At 47.0% G+C, this 19,307-nt stretch overlaps 1 protein-coding gene across 4 annotated transcripts in view; it reads left to right on the forward strand.

Annotated features, from left to right (window-relative positions):
* Window positions 1-14,803: 14,803 nt before the first annotated feature.
* Window positions 14,804-19,307, forward strand: part of LOC133354925 (hormone receptor 4-like) — a 28,622-nt gene continuing 24,118 nt past the window's right edge. The window contains exons 1-4 of one of the 4 annotated variants that reach the window (XM_061572115.1): window positions 14,821-14,880; window positions 15,096-15,215; window positions 16,830-16,958; window positions 18,426-18,520. The gene's annotated coding sequence lies outside the window, so the exon portion shown is untranslated. Of the gene's footprint in view, window positions 14,881-15,095; window positions 15,216-16,829; window positions 16,959-18,425; window positions 18,521-19,307 lie in introns of all 4 variants that reach the window. The other 3 variants (XM_061572118.1, XM_061572117.1, XM_061572116.1) reach the window with 3 other exon arrangements.

The raw sequence follows: 19,307 nt of genomic DNA on the forward strand, positions 1-19,307 counted from the left end.
TTATTATTATTTTTATAATAAAATAAAATGTTTAGTTATTTTCATTTTGTTATTTTATTATTATTATTTTTATAATAAAATGAAAAATTAGTTATTTTCATTTTGTTATTTTATTATTATTTTTATTTTTCATCTACGTGACTTTACCGAAAGAACCAACGAGCATAGTGCATAGTTTCTGAATGATTTATATATATCATACGTCGGTGCAACAAATATAATATGATATCAGCTCGAATTCGGACGCTGGCAAACATAACGAGATGTTGAACTTTAATAGACGGTCTCTCACCTGTCCCTCTCTCTCTTTCATCTCGTTACATCATCTCAGTCTCTCGCCCACAATCTCCATCGCTCTCACCTCTCTCTCTCTCTCTCTCGTCCGCATCTCTCGTCGCCAAGCCCGCGTCTCTCGTACGACGTCTCGCCCGAGATTGGTGTAAGGATGGCTACGCGCGGTGAAGAGACACGTGGCGTGCGCTGGCCACTGACTACGAGTCGAGCAAAAACACAACTTCTGATGCCCTTGTGATTTACGCGACCGATGGAGCCGTTTTTTTTCTTTTTTTAAAATCCTTTATATTAAGTTCACTTGCTTGCTTGCTTGCGCGCTTACGACCGTGCAAATCTTTTGGTCGTTTTTTTAACCCACTTCCCGTGATCCAATCGAGCTGACATTTTGCACACAGACTCGTTGTGCGTGACAATTAATTTTCGTGAAATTTTTTTTCTCCAAAATTTTACACTTTTTAGGAATTTTATTTTATATGTAATTACCAATTGCTTAATGGTGGCAAGCAATCATCTGACCCATAGGTGGCAGCCATCTCAAGCCAGAGGACGAGAGGACTCTAGCCGCCACGCATATAAAGGATTTATAGTGAAAAACTTTGTTTTTACGGGTTACTTTTTTTATTTCTTCTTCTTCTTCAAATGAGTAACGAGACGAAACAATCTGACAAGTAAGTGGGAAACAAGGATCTAAACAGGCGCCGCAGAGATAGCCCAGACTGCAAAGACAAAGGTCCCCCGTATAGCATTAACTGACTGTTTGGGGCAAGTGCTGTTAGCGAGTAGACACACTAGGGGGTGGGTGGCCAGCACCACGCCTCCCCAGCGGCGGTGTTTAAAACACTGCACCAGGTACTCGGTTGAGGCTGAGTCGACCTAGGGGAGGCCCAGGACAGGTTTAGACAATCGTCACTGGGAATCGAACTCGGGTCGCCGGGTTCGTAGCGCAGGAGCGAGTTAACCGTTGCGCTCCCGCTCCCATAAACACACACGCACGCAGACGTGCACACACACACGCGTGTACACACACACACACACACGTGCACACACACACGCGCACACACACGCGCACACACACACACACACGCATGCGCACACACACACACGCGTGTACACACACACACACACGTGCACACACACACGCGCACACACACACGCACACACACACACACGCATGCGCACACACACGTGCACACACACGCACACACACACACATGCGCACACACACACACGCGTGCGTACACACAAGCGCACACACACACGCGCACACACACACACACACGCGCGCACACACACACGCACACGTGTAAACGCCTTTCTAGTTGAACATTAATACTGAAACTCTACTCGTGGCTCGGCAGTCCACAAGGCCACGCGGGGAGCCGTAGGGAGAGCGAACTTCGTGATCCCATGAGTGTATGTACTATGAAGCTAGGACTTTTGCCGGAAACGTCGCTTTATGACCCGTACATTCCCTCTACGGCCACAGTGTTACTCACACGGGGACATATCTGACCTCAGGGTTAGATATGTCACCGGTTAATACCGCATCATCCGTAGCTTTAGGGATTCAAGTTTCTTTAAAGAGGCCACTACGAGAGGGAGTTGCGCGCGTGATAGCACCACTCTCAGGCGAGTGGAGCTATCGTGCGATACCCACTGAGCCGTGAATGCAAATCGGAACTCAAGTGTAGCAACACTCTGTCCGTCCCCCCGCCTCCCTCCCTCCCCCCTATGGATTAACAACGGCCGATTATAATTGGTTTTTTACCCTTCTATCTGGCAACAAAACTGACACCTTTTTTCAAGGAGTCATGTTTGCATAGACCACAATACCTGCAGTCATAATACAAAGAAAAGACTAGGCTTTAAGGAAAGCTGTCTCAAGGTGTGGACCAATCAACTTTAAGGACAGTGCATACATTATCAGAGTTATGTTTTTTGTTTGCATTATGACTGCAGGTATTGTGGTCTATGCAAACATGACTCCTTGTAAAAAAAAAGGTGTCAGTTTTGTTGCTAGATAGAAGGCTAAAAAACCAATTATCATATTTTTACTGGCAAATGAGGTTCCCATAGTGTAGAACGGCCGATTAGTTCAGCAGTGATGAGTTCGATTCTTTCAACCAGAGCATCGGCGATCAAACTAAGACGAAGAAAAAGAAACGAAAAATAAAATTTCCCCTCCTTCGAATTCGGTACAACAAAAAATAGCCAAAATTTCAACAGCCGCAAAAAACGCGCACGTGAATGCGTACGCAGATACACAACGTCACGAGTGAGTGAAGTCGTCTCCATCCCCCGATGGGGCACAAGGCAGCAGTGAGATCGCTGATAAGCACATCGCGGTCTTGCGCCAGGTGGTCTTGGGCAGGGCCGTATGATCAAATAGGGCAAGTAGGCACTTGTGTTTAGAGGCCTACTCACCCACCCATGCACCCACCCACTCATTCACCCACCCACTCACTAATTCACCCACCCACTCACTAATTCAATCAGCCACCCACTCACTCACCCACCCACTAACTCATTCACCCATCCACTCACTCATTTACCCACCCACTCATTCACCCAGCCACCCACTCATTCATTCACCCACTCACTCACTCACCCAGCCACCCTCTCACTCACCCACCCACCCACTCACCAATTTACGCAGCCACCCAATCACTCACTCATTCACCCACTCACCCACCCTTTCACTCATTCACCCAGCCATCCACTCACGCACTCACCCAGTCACCCACTCACTCATTTACCCAGCCACCCACCCACTCACTCGCCCAGCCACCCACTCACTCATTCACCCAGCCACCCTTTCACTCATTCACCCAGCCACCCACTCACCCACCCACCCACCCACTCGCCCCCAGCCACCCAGTCACCAATTCACCCAGCCACCCACTCACTCATTCACCCAGCCACCCACTCACTCATTCACCCACTCACCCACCCACTCACTCATTCACTCATTCACATAGCCACCCTTTCACTCATTCACCCAGCCATCCACTCACTCACTCACCCAGCCATCCACTCACTCATTCACTCACTCGCCCAGCCACCCAGTCACCAATTCACCCAGCCATCCACTCACTCACTCACCCAGCCACCCACTCACTCATTCACCCACCCACTCACTCACTCACCCACCCACTCACCCACTCACTCACTTACTCACTCATTCACTCACCTACCCACCCACCCACTCACCCAGCCACCCAGTCACCAGCTCCGTATTATCCAATAGACCACAGTAGGCGCTGTGTCTAGGGCCGACACGAACTTTTATCGGACCCTGGTCTTGGTTCTCCCAGGTTCCATTTTGCCCGGTGCTGTCCAGCTTAGTGGCAATGTTTTGTAATGCCACTCGCTGCTCTGCTCCATTGTGAGAAACGCGTCCGAGCCACGTGGTAATCGCCGTCTCCCGATGTCTCCGCCGTCACCAAGCGGAGAGCCGCTTGCGTCTCAATAGCCGCGGCCTGCCGACTCGTGCCCTGAGCTCTCAAGACTATGGGCGCTCGTCACGTGGTTGCGGGCCGGGGCCGTACAGGACGCTTTAAACTAAAACAAGTTTGTAACACCACTGGAACCTCATTTGCCAGTAAAAAATATGATAATAGTTTTTTTACCCTTCTATCTGGCAACAAAACTGACACCTTTTTACAAGGAGTCATGTTTGCACAGACCACAATACCTGCAGTCGTAATGCAAACAAAAAGCATAACTCTGATGATGGACAGTGCATATATCATCAGAGTTATGTTTTTTGTTTGCATTATGGCTGCAGGTATTGTGGTCTACGCAAACATGACTCCTTGTAAAAAAAGGTGTCAGTTTTGTTGCCAGATAGAAGGGTAAAAAAACAATTATCAAGTTTGTAACACTTCTGAGAGATTTGCAACAATGCCTGGAGACCACCTGGAGAAGATTCCAGGCACGTGTTGACAACGATGGCGAACACGTGGGATACTTTTGATTTAAAGCTTCGTGACTGCAGGGATTCATATTATTGGTTCTTTCGGTAAAGTCGCGTAGAAGGGAAATAATACAATAATAAAAATATTAAACAATAAAATTATCACGACGTTTCGACTGCAACACAAGCAATCATCATCAGCTGTGAAAACACAGCAAGAAAAGTGGTGTTTTATTTCCTTAACGTCCGCGGTGCTGACGTTAAGAAAAAAACGCCACTTTTTTCAAATTTTCTTGCTATGATTTTTCACACCTGATGATGATTGCTTGTGTTGCAGTCGAAACGTCGTGAGAATTTTTATATTTTTATTATTTTATTGTTTCCCTTCTACGTGACTTTACCGAAAGAACCAATAACAATTGGGATACTCTTTGAAGCTATTAACATTACATTTGTTATCACGTTACAGTGTATTATCCGTTCTTTTTTCCACTAAAAACGATGGTGCCAATCTAAGTGCTCACATTTTTTCTTGAAACACCCTGTACTTCACCACGCCGGCACGGTGCGGGTTGGGCGAAGGCGGGCAGCATAGACGTGGAATCGTCAGTAGAGTACAACAATAAGTGTCGAGGCCCTAACCCTCTGCTGCTCACAACATAACTCCGCAGAAGCCTATGGCAACTTGTTATGCAAGGTGGTAGATCGGACGAGCGTTGACCAGGCTCGAAAATCCCTGCTTAGCTTCTGAAATCTGAATTGGCTGGAGGCTCACACTCTCAGTAACGATCGTTGGTTGGCTCGACGTGCCACGGAGAAGGGCCGTTGCCTGAAACGTCACTTTATATTACGTAACATGAATTAAGGCCACAATGTGTAACTGACGAATGGGTCGAGTGATTGTTGTTGGGGAGGCCACCATCGAGTAGTGGATTGACCATGGCTCTCAATAAATTAATCAATGACTTAATTAGTTGCAACTCGCACGTACCAAGGTGCAATGTCAATTAGAAAAAAAATGTTTTTAACAACACATTGACAGTTCCAGCAATGGAGGTCAGAATCAGAATGTTTATTTAGACTTCGGGAGGAATCCGATGAGCTACAAAGCTTTTTTTGTTGTCCGTAGATGTCCGGTAAAGGGCACGGGCTGAGAAGGTTGCAGCAACAAACTGTACCAACAACACAACGTGCAGTGCCAAAGTATAGCAACGGTAAAACAAATACCATTAGAAACATGTGTATACATACAAATACAATTAAACAAATTCTAGATTTGAAGCTTTCGTGACTGCAAGGATTCATACTCTTAGGTTTTTCCGTAAAGTCACGTAGGTAAAAAATAAATAATAATAATAGAAATAATAATAGAAATAAAATAATTATTTTATTTCTATAATAAAATAACTATTTTATTTCTATTATTATTTCTATTATTTTTATTATTTATTATTATGTATTATTATTTATTTTTTACCTACGTGACTTTACCGAAAAACCTAAGAGTACAATTAAACAAACGTTCGTCGCATCTTACCAGCTCATTTAGTTTCTCTTTCAAACGCGACCCACGCACCAAATGACGGCTCGACCCAATGTCGTCATCATCATCGTCACGTGGACATTTATCGCAGTCGAACACCTCTAAATCAGTGCTACTGCAAGCCTTGCAACCCCCCCCCCCCCCCTTGATTCTCAATCGTCAACAAAATAAAATGTACAATGTTAATAAATTCTAGATTTGAAGCTTTCGTGACTGCAAGGATGCATACTCTAAGTTCTTTCGGTAAAGTCACGTAGGTAAAAAAATGAAATTTAAATTAATAAAAATAAAACAATAAAATCACGACGTTTCGGAGGCAACACAAGTCTCCGTCATCAGGTAGGACCGTCACAGCCAGATTTGCTGCATGATGCACAGCCAGATTTGCTGCATGATGCAGCAAATCTGGCTGTGACGGTCCCACCTGACGACGGAGACTTGTGTTGCCTCCGAAACGTCGTGATTTTATTGTTTAATTTTTATTAATGTTAACAAACACATCGAGAGTTTCACGAAACAAAATACGTCGTCACGTACGTGTGTTTGCGACGATTTACCTTCTAAATCATAAAACAAACATTTTGGTCAACGTCTCGTCACCCCCAGGGGGTGGAGCGTCAACCCCCGGTGAACAAGAAGGACGACTGCTCTTAACAAAAAAAAAAGACACAACGCGTTCTGGAGTTGCACGCGTACGCGTCGACCTTAATAGGTGCTCGCAAACTCGACGACGGACCCACGTGCCCCACTCGTCATCCCTCTCTGACCCCGAGATGCCCACCTCTGCGTCAACTCAGCCCGAAACGCAACGGTTGGGTGTAAACACGGCGCGAAGCAGCACTTCGTGTTGATGGAGAGACAAAGGCGGGCGGGCCCACAGCGACCTGACCCCTTCTCGCATCGTTGGTAGCCTAAATAGAAACTCGCAAACATTGCTTTCACTACAAACATTTCAAAGCTGTTCGCTTGTTTGTGTGTGTGTTGTCGTATGTGCTTCTGCGCGTGTTTGCGTGCGTGCATGCGTGCTCGCTAACAGCACTTGTCCCGTCCGTTTGTGGAGGCTACGCGGGGGATCTTTGTCTTTGTGAATGTGTGTACACTGTTTTTTTTTCCTGTGCGTTTCTAAAGACAAACGTCCTCCCGTGTAGCCTACGCGTGCTGCTGTTGGTGAGTGGTGTGGCCAAAAACAAGGCTGGCCGCTTTTGTCTTCCTGAGCGCTGATGTTTACACGCCGACAAAATCGGTTTTAGCAGAGCGTTGGGAGCAAGTGCTGTTAGCGAGCAGCTACTAGCACACACACACACATAGACACCACGTACACACAGAGGCACACGTACACACGAGCACAACAAATATGTGTTGCAGATAAGACACGCGCGCGCAGACACACAGAGACACGAAGAGACACAGGCACACAGGAACAATACACACAGTGTGTGCATGTGTCTCTGTGTGTGTGTGAGTGTCTGTGTGTGTGCTCGCTAGCGGTAGTGTAGCGGTTAGCACGCTGCGCTATGAACCTGGCGACCCGAGTTCGATTCCCGCTCACGGCCAACACCAGTGACGATTATCTGAACCGGTCCTGGGCCTCCCCTAGGTCGACTCAGCCTTAAATGAGTACCTGGTGCGGTGTGTAAACATCGCCACTGGGGAGACAAAGGCGGTCGGGCGTGGTGCTGGCCACCCAACCCCCTCGTGTGCCGTTCTGGCCTTCATAGGTGCTCGCTAACAGCACTTGCCCCTACGTTCTGTTAAGGCTATACGGGGGATCTTTATCTTTGTGCTCGCTAACAGCACTTGCCCCTAGAGTCTGTTAAGGCTACACGGGTGATCTTTGTCTTTATCTTTGTGTCTCTATTTGTGTGCGTATGTCTCTGTATGTGTGTGTGTGTGTTTGTATGTGTGGGAGCGGTGGTGTAGCGGTTAGCGCGCTACGCTATGAACCCGGCGACCCGGGATCGATTCCCCCACACGGCCAACGCCCAGTGACGATTATCTGAACCGAACTCGGGCCTCCCCTAGGTCGACTCGGCCTCAAAACGAGTACCCGGCGCTGTGTATAAAACATCGCCACCGGGGAGACAAAGGCGGTCGGGCGTGGTGCGGCACTTGCCTCAACAGCTCGTTGAAGGCTGTACGGGGGATATTTGGCTTTGTGGGTCACGTATTACGCCTCGGATTTGCAGTGGACATTCAATTATAATTCGGCCCAGAATGTTGCAATATTCTGTACAGTGAAGGCAGAGAGAGGGCAACAACAACAACAGCAACAACAACATCAACAACAACCCCCATTCGCCACTAAGTGGCGGTGACATCACCACGGCGCTTGTGCCAGGCTAGGTGCACGTTGAGGCCAGAGAGGGCATAGTCACTCTCACACGCGTTCATACGACACACACACACATTCACACACATTCACACACACACGTTCATATGACACACAAAGATCACCCGTATAGCCTCAACAGACTGTTGGGGCAAGTGCTGTTAGCGAGTAGCACCTATGAAGGCCGGCACGGCACACGAGGGGGTGGGTGACCAGCACCACGCCCGACCGCCTTTGTCTCCCCAGTGACGATGTTTACACACCGCACCAGGTACTAATTTCAGGCTGAGTCGACCTAGGGGAGGCCCAGGACCGGTTCAGATAATCGTCACCGGTGTTGGCCGTGAACGGGAATCGAACCCGGTTCGTGGTTAGCGCTAACCACTACGCCACCGCTCCCCACACACACACATACACCCACAACAACAACAACCGCCATTCGCCACTAAGTGGCGGTGACGTCACCACGATGCTTGTGCCAGGCCAAGTGCACCTTGAGGCCACGTGAAGTGTCGAAAGCCCGCTGGCAGGAGGTCACGGGGCAGACCCAGGTGCCACTGGTCGACTGACCGAGATGACCGATGACCGAGATGACATACACCCACACACACTTATACACCCACACACACCTATGCACACTCACACGCGTACACACGCGGCTGGAGTGTGACACACGGATGAGCAAGCGCTCAACATACGCACAGACATACACACGTAGACACAGTCACACCCACACTCGTACACATACAAAGAGCCCCCGTATAGCATCAACAGACTGTTGGGGCAAGTTGTCGTGAGCGAGCACCTATGAAGGCCGGAACGGCACACGAAGGGCGGGTGGCCAGAACCACGCCCGGCCGCCTTTGTCTCCCCAGTGGCGATGTTTACACACATACATTCGTACACACACTCGCACACACACTCGCACACACACTCGCACACACACACACTCGCACACACACACACTCGCACACACACTCGGACACACAGACACTCGGACACACACACACTAGTACACACTCGTAGACACACTCACACATGCACACACACACACTCGTACACACACACTCGCACACACACTCGCACACACACACCAGTACACACTCGTAGACACACTCACACATGTACACACACACACACTCGTACACGTACACACACACTCGTACACACACACACTCGTGCACACACTCCTACACACACCAGTACACACACACACTCGTACACACACACGTACACACACACCCCCGTACACACACACACTCGTACACACACACGTACACACACATACACACACACACTCGTACACACACACGTACACACACACACACCCGTCCACACACACACGTACACAAACACACACTCGTACACACACGTACACACACACACTCGTACACACACACACACTCGTACACACACACGTACACACACACACACTCGCACACACTCCTACACACACACACACACGTACACACACACACGTACACACACACTCGTACACACACACTCGTACACACACACACGTACACACACCCGTACACACACACGTACACACACACGCACAAACTCGTACACACACATACACACGTACACACACGCACACACACGTACACACACACGTACGTACACACTGGGGGTGAGTGTGACGTGGGCTGGCTCACGCTCTCACTCTTGCGAAATCGCAGCGCGCTCTGGAGAATGAATGCCATCATTGCCACGCTGGGCCGGCGCGTGTGGGGGGTGGGGGTGGGGGGGATGGGGGGCGGGGTGGGGGAGGGCTCTGGTGATAATAATTTCAACGGATTTTAATGATGATGATGATTGTGATGATGATGATTTTGATGATGATGATTGTTATGATGATTGTGATGATTATGATGATTGTGATGATGATTTTGATGATGATGATGATTGTGATGATGATGATGATTGTGATGATGATTGTGATGATGATGATTGTTATGATGATTGTGATGATTATGATGATGATTGTGATGATGATTGTAATGATGATTGTGATGATGATGATTGTGATGATGATTGTGATGATTGTGATGATGATTTTGATGATGATGATTGTTATGATGATTGTGATGATTGTGATGATGATTGTGATGATGATTGTAATGATGTACATTTTGTGATGAAGAAAATCGTGATGATGAAAGTTCAGTTGAGAATGGATGATGACGATGATTGTGATGATGATGATGATTGTGATGATGATGATTGTGATGATGATTTTGATTGTAATGATGTACATTCCGTGATGAAGAAAATCGTGATGATGAAAGTTTAGTTGAGAATGGATGATGACGATGATTGTGATGATGATTTGGATGATGATGATTGTGATGATGATTGTGATGATGATGATTGTAATGATGTACATTCCGTGATTAAGAAATTCGTGATGATGAAAGTTCAGTTGAGAATGGATGATGACGATGATTGTGATGATGATTTTGATGATGATTGATGATGATGCACATTCAGTGATTAAGAAAATCGTGAAGATTAAAGTTGAGTTGAGAATGGATGATGACGATGATGATGATTGTGATGATGATTTACATTCAGTGATTAAAAAAACGTGGTGATGCACGTTTAGTTGAGAATTGAAAATGATGATGATTGTGACGATGATGCACATTCAGTGATTAACAAAACCCTGATGGTTATTATTGTTTAATTATGACGATGAGAATAGATGATCATGATGAGAATGGACAATTATGATATTGATTATCATTATGATTATTTTAACTACGGTTCAGTGATGATGATTGTGATGATGATGATTGTGATGATGATTGTAGTTGCTACTTCTGCTCCTCGTGATTACATCCATTCAATGATGATGATGGTGGTGGTGGTGTACTCCTATCAGTGTTGATGAGAGGTACCCGAGGCTGATTTCCCGAAAGAAAAAAACAAACATCTCACAAGAAAATGAAGCCATGATGATAATCACCACGCTGCTAATGATGAAGAAGTTGATGATGATGACGATAGTGGTGGTGCCACTGTTAACGATAAGTGCTATGATGAGGTAAAAAAAACCTAACACAACAAATGAAAACAACTAGATTAAATCACGACGTTTCGGGCGCAACACAAGCGTCAACCAAAGAGTATGAATCCTTGCAGTCACGAAAGCTTCAAATCTAGAATTAGTACCTAGAGTAGTTTATTGCTTATTTTTCTTACCCAGGCGAGAACTCAGGACACCCAGGAGAAAGTCTCGTATTATTTTTAATTTTTTAATTTTATTTGACCAGGTAAGGCCCACAGAGCTATGTAGATTTTTTTGTGTCAGAAGCGATCTGACCAAAGATGATAGCTCGGCGAAGTTGGGCTAATCGCCATGTGGACATTTTAAGCAGCCAATCACTCTAAACGCGTGATGTTGATTCTCAATCTGGAGGACCCGCAGGCAAATCCACGCGAACACGGCGATAGAGACACTCAAACTCCAAACATACAGGCCTCAGGGTCGGGGTCGAACCCGCGATTTCCTGTATACCAGGAGAGGCAGTTGACATTTCGCTACCGTTGTGCTCAATGGCCAGGAGATCGCCTTTCCACGTTCCCTTCTCGAAGCCTCATCTCGTCTCCATCACCCATTCCCTTTCAATTACCTCCCCTCGCCCCTCCACCCCGTCCCGTCCCTCCCCTGTAGCCCTTTCGTGATTGCCACGTGTGCCCTCTGTTACGGGCACTCATTCCACGGCCCTTGAACCTATCCCCTGCCATCTAAATCACTCCGTATGTTGTTACCGCTTTGAAACGACGCTATGAAGAGCATAATCGAGGTTTGTTTGGGTTATTTCGCGTGAATATAAATGTGTCGTTAAGCCCTCCACCACCCGACACAGCCAGTTAGTAAGGTTTGTTTACGTAAACAATACGTGCCAATTCGTTACTAGTACAGCAAACAGGTTGTGTGTTGGAGAGTAAAATTGTACTAGTAACGAATTGGCACAGTTTTGTTTACGCTACAAAACGTACTAATTTGCAGTCGGATGGTGGCGGGTTTAACGACACATTTATATTTACGCTACCTAACTAAAAAACCCTCTATTATGGAAAATATTGGTCGCGAAAGCTTGTTACGTGTCAAGCCTTGAGCTAAGGTGCCCTTTAAATATAAAATATGATAACAGATAAAACAATATCACACGTATAAAATACTGTATTTTCATTCGTAAATAATGATCGTTATGGTGATAGTCTACGTGCATTTCCAGTCACAGTAATGGCAACTGCTGATAGTTAATGGAGATTTCTGAAGATTCAGTGCCGCTGATGTTGATAACGCTGATGATTTGCCGATTATTACAAACATCATCATCATCATCATCATCATCCAGAACGACAACATCACCCTCTATTGATACCATCACAACCAAATGTCCCATCGTCCACCGCGACACTCACTGGACCCCCAGATGGACGTCTGCGACAAAGAGCTTCATAGCTCATCGGATTCCTCCAGGACAAATTCAGATTCTGATTCGGAAAACTCGTCGAACCTTCGGGAAACGCGCACGGCGGCAACGCATCCAGAATCAGAATCTGTATTGACCCTGCAGGAGGAATCCGATGATCTATAAAGCTCTTTGTTTCCCCACAGATGTCCAGTAAGGGCGCCGGGTCTCAACGTTACAACAACGAACAGTCAAAAACAACACGATAAGAGTGCAACGTATAAGAAAGATAAACGCATCACTTAATCAAATTGTTGAATACAACTTCTTGGTTCTTTCGGTAAAGTCACGTAGAATGGAAATAATAAAATAAAAGAATAAAAATAAAACATAATAAAACATAATAAAATATTATATAATAAAATAAAACAATAAAAATAAAACATAATAAAACATAATAAAATATTATATAATAAAATAAAACAATAAAAATAAAACATAATAAAACATAATAAAATATTATTTTATTATGTTAAATTTGTATTATTTTATTATTTCCATTCTACGTGACTTTACCGAAAGAACCAAGAAGATGAATCCCTGCAGTCACGAAAGCTTTAAATGTTGAATACAACTTAACTATATTTATTTAATCTTACCAGGCAAAGCAGACTGAACTATGTGATCGTCTTTTTCACAAGCGACCTGGCCGCACAAGTGATCGCTCAACGCAAGTGGCTCAAAAACAAATCCATTATTCGGGTCGCACTCATCACACAATAACAAACAAAGTTGCTTGCCATGAAATGCACCGACCGCAAAAGACCGCTGACTCTGGAGGTGGTCATCCTAGCAGCAGCCGCAGCAGCAGCAGCAGCGGCGGCAGCGGCAGCAGCAGCGGCGGCAGCAGCGGCAGCAGCAGCAGTAGCAGCAGCAGCAGCAGCGGCGGCAGCTTCTGGCTCAGCCATCAAACAAAGACGTCGGTGACGGAAATCACGCGTCGCTGTCCGATGCGCCATCGTGGCCGTCTGGAACGCTCGCCGCCTCCCGGTGTTAGGAAAGCCACCGCGAGCTCGTGCGCTTTGAAATCATCGAGATCAACAAACGCATTTCTTCAGCAACTGCGTTCCGTGTGTTCAGTTTTTTAAATCCTTTATATTAAGTTCGCTTGCTTGCTTGCTTGCGTGCTTGCGTGCTTGCTTACGACCGTGCAAATCTTTCGGTCGTTTTTTAACCCACTTCCCGTGATCCAATCGAGCTGACATTTTGCACACACACTCGTTGTGCGTGACAATTTATTTGCGTGAAAATTTTTTTCCAAAATTTTACACTGTTTAGGGAAAACAAATTAAATATTTAATTACCAATTGCTTAATACTGGCAGACAATCATCTGACCCATAGGTGGCAGCCATCTCAAGCCAGAGGACGAGAGGACTCTAGCCGCCACGCATATAAAGGATTTATAGTGAAAAACTTTGTTTTTACGGGTTATACTTATTTTATCCTTCCTCCGCACCTCCAATTAGCACGGTCGGCTCCGAACGGTGCGAAATAAGTTAAACATTCATGCAGTTGAACACGAGGACTTTCGAGACGAATATTATCCATAATGAGGGTTTTTGTGTTAGATCGCGGAAATTGAAATGTGCCGTTAAACTCTGGCGGTCGCCTGATGGTGCTGGTTGTAATTTATTGGCGAAACGTCGTACTCCGATTGTCAACGTTGTGGGTTTACTCTCCAACACACCGGTTAGTGCTGTACTCGTAACGAATTGGCACGTTCTGCTTACGATACAGACATTACCAATTGAATGGTTTAACGACGCATCTATGAATTTCGATTTAAAGCTTTCGTGACTGCAGGGATTCATCTTCTTGGTTCTTTCGGTAAAGTCACGTAGAAGGGAAATAATAAAATAATAAAAATAAAACATAATAAAATACAATTCTCACTTGTATTTTATTATATTTCATCATTATTATTTAATTATTTCCCTTCTACGTGACTTTACCGAAAGAACCAAGAAGACGCATTTATATTTACGCGATCTTAACCCTAAAAAAAAACCTGTTATGGATACATTCCTACGTACGGTGCGAAAGAGGTTCAACATACATACATACACACAGCCCAGACTTCTCCCCACTTCCCCTCCCTCCCTCTCACCATCATCACACCCTCCGAGGCTCACTACCACCCCCCCAATCTCCCCCTCTCTCTCTCGCTCCCTCCCTCTCTCTCCAACTTGCGTAACACTCTTGAACTCCACCAGTTCTGAATTTCGCAACCCTCGCCAAGCAGAAGGAAGGGACTTAGCTCCGGTTAAGTTGGTAGATCGGGTGGTTGGTTGCAGTCTGGGTGTACACGCGTAAGTTCATGTGTACGTGTGTGTGTGTACGTGTGTGTGTACGTGTGTGTGTGTACGTGTGTGTGTACGTGTGTGTGTGTGTACTGGGAGCGCGTTATTGTAGGGAGCGCTGTTCTTGGAGCGATCAGCGCTACGAACCCGGCGACCCGGGTTCGATTCCCGCTCACAGCCAACACCGGTGACGATTTTCTGAACCGGTCCTGGGCCTCCCCTAGGTCGACTCAGCCTCAAACGAGTACCTGGTGCGGTGTGTAAACATCGCCACTGGGGAGACAAAGGCGGTCGAGCGTGGTGCTGGACACCTACCCCCTCGTGCGCCGTGCCAGCTTTCAAAGGTGCTGCCGCTCGCTAACATCACTTGCCCCAACAGTCTGTGCAGGCTATACGGGGGATCTTTGTCGTTGTGTGTACTACGTGCGTGTGAATGTAGGGAGCGGTTCGTTGTAGCGGTTAGCGGTTAGCGGTACGCTGCGCTACGGACGATCCCGGCCACACGAGTTCGACTCCCGTTCATGGTCACCGACACCGTTTGACGGTTATCTGCTGGGCCTCTTCGAGTTCGACTTAAATGAGTGCCTGGTGCGGTGTGTAAACATCGCCACTGGGGAGACAAAGGCGGCCGGGTGTGGTGCTGGCCACCCACCCCCTCGTGTGCCGTGCCGGCCTTCATAGGCGCTGCTGCTCGCGAACAGTGCTCGCCCCAAACAGTCTGTTAGAGCGATACGGGGAAATCTGTGCGTGTGTTGTGTGTGTGTTGTGTGTGTGTGTTATGTGTGTGTCATGTGTGTGTTATGTGTGTGTTATGTGTGTGTGTGTTATGTGTGTGTTATGTGTGTGTTATGTGTGTGTGTGTTGTGTGTAGTATGTGTGTTATGTGTGTGTGTGTGTGTTATGTGTGTGTGTTATGTGTGTGTGTTATGTGTGTGCGTTGTGTGTGTTGTGTGTGTTATGTGTGTGTTGTGTATGTGTGTTATGTGTGTGTTGTGTGTGTTGTGTGTGTTGTGTGTGTGTGTTATGTGTGTGTGTGTTATGTGTGTGTTGTGTGTGTTATGTGTGTGTGTTGTGTGTAGTATGTATGTGTGTTATGTGTGTGTTATGTGTGTGTTGTGTGTGTGTGATGTGTGTTATGTGTGTGTGTGTTATGTGTGTGTCGAGGGTTGGTTTGGTTGTCGTTCAACGTGCAAATGCGTGAGTTAGTTTGTGCACACACACACACGCGCGCGCGTGTGTGTGTGTATGCCCCACAGAGTATGTTAAGGCGATACGGGGGATCTTTGTCCACCTCACGTGCTTGCGTGCATTGCATCTCGCGAGTACTAAACGCGCCTGCTGGTGTGTCGTTCCCGTCTTAATAGGTGCTCGCAAACACCACGCAGTGCCGACAGACACGGCCTATGGAGGGGGCTGATCTGTGTGTTGGCTTTGCTGCGGCCTGTCCGTGTTGAGCTGGAGAGCGAGTTCCGTGCGCGTGTTATTGGTTAGCTGAAAAGGAATAGTCACCCGTGTGTGTTCATGCGTGTGTGTGTTAATGCGTCTGTGTATTCATGTGTGCGTGTTCATGCGTCTGTGTATTCATGTGTGCGTGTTCATGTGTATGTGTTCATGTGTGTGTGTTCATCCGTGTGTGTTCATGTGTTTTGTGTGTTCATGCGCGTGTGTGTTCATGCGCGCCTGTGTTCATGTGTGTGTGTTCATCTGTGTGTTTGTTGCTAATGCGCGCGTGTGTTCGTGCGTGTGTGTTCATGTGCATGTGCTCGTTTGTTTGGTGTGTTCATGCGTGTGTGTGTTAATGCGTCAGTGTATTCGTGTATGCGTGTTCATGTGTGTGCGTTAATGTGTGCGTTCATGTGCGTGTGTTCATGTGTGTGCGCGCCGAGTTCGAGTCGGGAACACGGCTAACATCAGTGGCTGCGAATGACATCTGAACCGATCCTGGGCCTCCCCTACAGGGTCCACTCGACTTTCGAACGAGCGCCTGTTGCAGTGACACAAAAACACAAGTCTGAGAAGACAAAGGCGGCTGGGAGCGGTACCGACCACATCACCCCATCATCGTCGTCCGTGTCCGGCCTTCCTAGGTACTCGCTAATAGCACTTGTCCCAAAAGTATGTTCAGCCTTTGCAGGGGATCTTTGTCTTTGTGTGCGCGCGTGTGTGTGTGTATATATATGTGTGTGTTTTTATATATATGTGTGTGTGTTTATATGTGTGCGTGTTTGTGTGTATGTGTGTGTGTATACGTGTGTGTATATGCGTGCGCGTGTGTGTCAGTGTGTTCATGCGTGTGCTTGTGTGTGCATATGTTTGAGTGTGTGTGTATAAGTGCATTGTGTGTGTGTATATGTATATGCGTGCGTATGTGTGTGTCCATAATGTAGACATTCGAGTATATATGCGCGCGTGTGTTAATGCGTGTGCTTGTGTGTGTGTTAATGCGTGTGATTGTGTGTGTGTTAATGCGTGTGCGGTAGTGTAGTGGTTAGCGCGCTGCGCTATGAACCTAGCAACCCGGGTTCGATTCCCGCTCACGGCTAACACCAGTGACGATTATCTGAACCGGTCCTGGGCCTCCCCTAGGTCGACTCGGCCTTCATAGGTGCTCGCTAACAGCACTTGCCCCTACAGTCTGCTAAGGCTACACGGGGGATCTTTGATCTTTGTTAATGCGTGTGCTTGTGTGTGTATGTTAATGCGCGTGTGTGTATATGGGGAGCGGTAGCGTAGCGGTTCACCCGTGCGTCCCGAGTTCGATTCCAGCTCACGACCAACACCGGTGACGATTATCTGAACCGGTCCTGTGCCTCCCCTAGGTCGACTCGGCCTCAAATGAGTTCCTGTTATGCGGTGTAAACATTCCCTCTGGGGAGACAAAGGCGGACGGAGAGTGGTGCTGGCCACACACCTCGTGTGTTGTGGCGGTCGCCCTTCATGGCTGACTCGCGAACTGCACTTGCCCCAAAACTACATCGAGGCTACACGGAGGGTCGGGGGGGATCTTTGTCATTTGTTGTGTTGAGATTGTAATTTGTAGCCGTCGAATGTGCAACTTGGTTAAGTGTGTGTGTGTGTGTGACGACTCGTGTGTGTGTGTGTGTGTTTGTGTGTGTGTGGGTTGTGTGTGTGTGGGTTGTGTGCGTGTGTGTGTGCGTGTGTGTGTGTTTGTGTGCCTGTGTGTGGGTTGTGTGTGTGTGTGAGTTGGCGTGCGTGTGGGTTGTGTGTGTGTGGGTTGTGTGTGTGTGTGGGTTGTGTGTGTGTGGGTTGTGTGTGTGGGTGTGTGACGACTCGTGTGTGTGTGTGTGTGCGTGTGTGTGTTTGTGCGTGTGTGTGGGTTGTGTGTGTGGGTTGTGTGTGTGGGTTGTGTGTGTGTGGGTTGTGTGTGTGGGTGTGTGACGACTCGTGTGTGTGTGTGTGTGCGTGTGTGTGTTTGTGCGTGTGTGTGGGTTGTGTGTGTGGGTTGTGTGTGTGTGTGAGTTGGCGTGTGTGTGGGTTGTGTGTGACGACTCGTGTGTGTGTGGGTTGCGTTGTGTGTGTGGGTGCGACTTTAGGATATTTGGGCTTCTTTTTCCAGAGTCGTTCTTTCTCGTTTGCCGTTGCGAGGAGTCGTAACATGAAAACTTTTGACCAAGCAAACCTGAGTTCGGTAAGTGTCTTCTACAAACCGTGCATCTCACGCGCTCTGTGTGACCAATGATACGTCTTGTGGGCAGTGTTCATCTCTGTTGGTCTATGTGCCTGCTATTCGTCTGTGGACAATGCTACGTCTATGGGCAATGTTAGTCTATGGGCAGTGTTAGTCTATGGGCAGTGTTGAGTCTATGGGCAGTGTTAGTCTATGGGCAATGTTAGTCTATGGGCAGTGTTAGTCTATGGGCAGTGTTAGTCTATGGGCAGTGTTAGTCTATGGGCAATGTAAGTCTATGGGAAATGTTAGTCTATGGGCAATGTAAGTCTATGGGCAATGTTAGTCTATGGGCAGTGTTAGTCTATGGGCAATATTAATCTATGGCAGTGTTAGTCTATGGGCAATGTTAGTCTATGGCAGTGTTAGTATATGGGCAATCTTAGTCTATGGCAGTGTTAGTCTATGGACAGTGTTAGTCTATGGCAGTGTTAGTCTATGGGCAATGTTAGTCTTGGGCAGTGTTAGTCTATGGGCAATGTTAGTCTATGGGCAGTGTTAGTCTATGGGGAGTGTTAGTCTTGGGCAGTGTTAGTCTATGAGCAATGTTAGTCTATGGCAGTGTTAGTCTATGGGCAGTGTTAGTCTATGGGCAGTGTTAGTCTATGGGCAGTGTTAGTCTATGGGCAATGTTAGTCTATGGCAGTGTTAGTCTATGGGCAATGTTAGTCTATGGCAGTGTTAGTCTATGGGCAGTGTTAGTCTATGGGCAGTGTTAGTCTATGGGCAATGCTAGTCTATGGGCAAT

This window comes from Lethenteron reissneri, chromosome 49 (assembly GCF_015708825.2).
Source record: "Lethenteron reissneri isolate LAM-NWPU_2019-01 chromosome 49, ASM1570882v1, whole genome shotgun sequence".
Lineage (NCBI taxonomy): Eukaryota > Metazoa > Chordata > Hyperoartia > Petromyzontiformes > Petromyzontidae > Lethenteron > Lethenteron reissneri.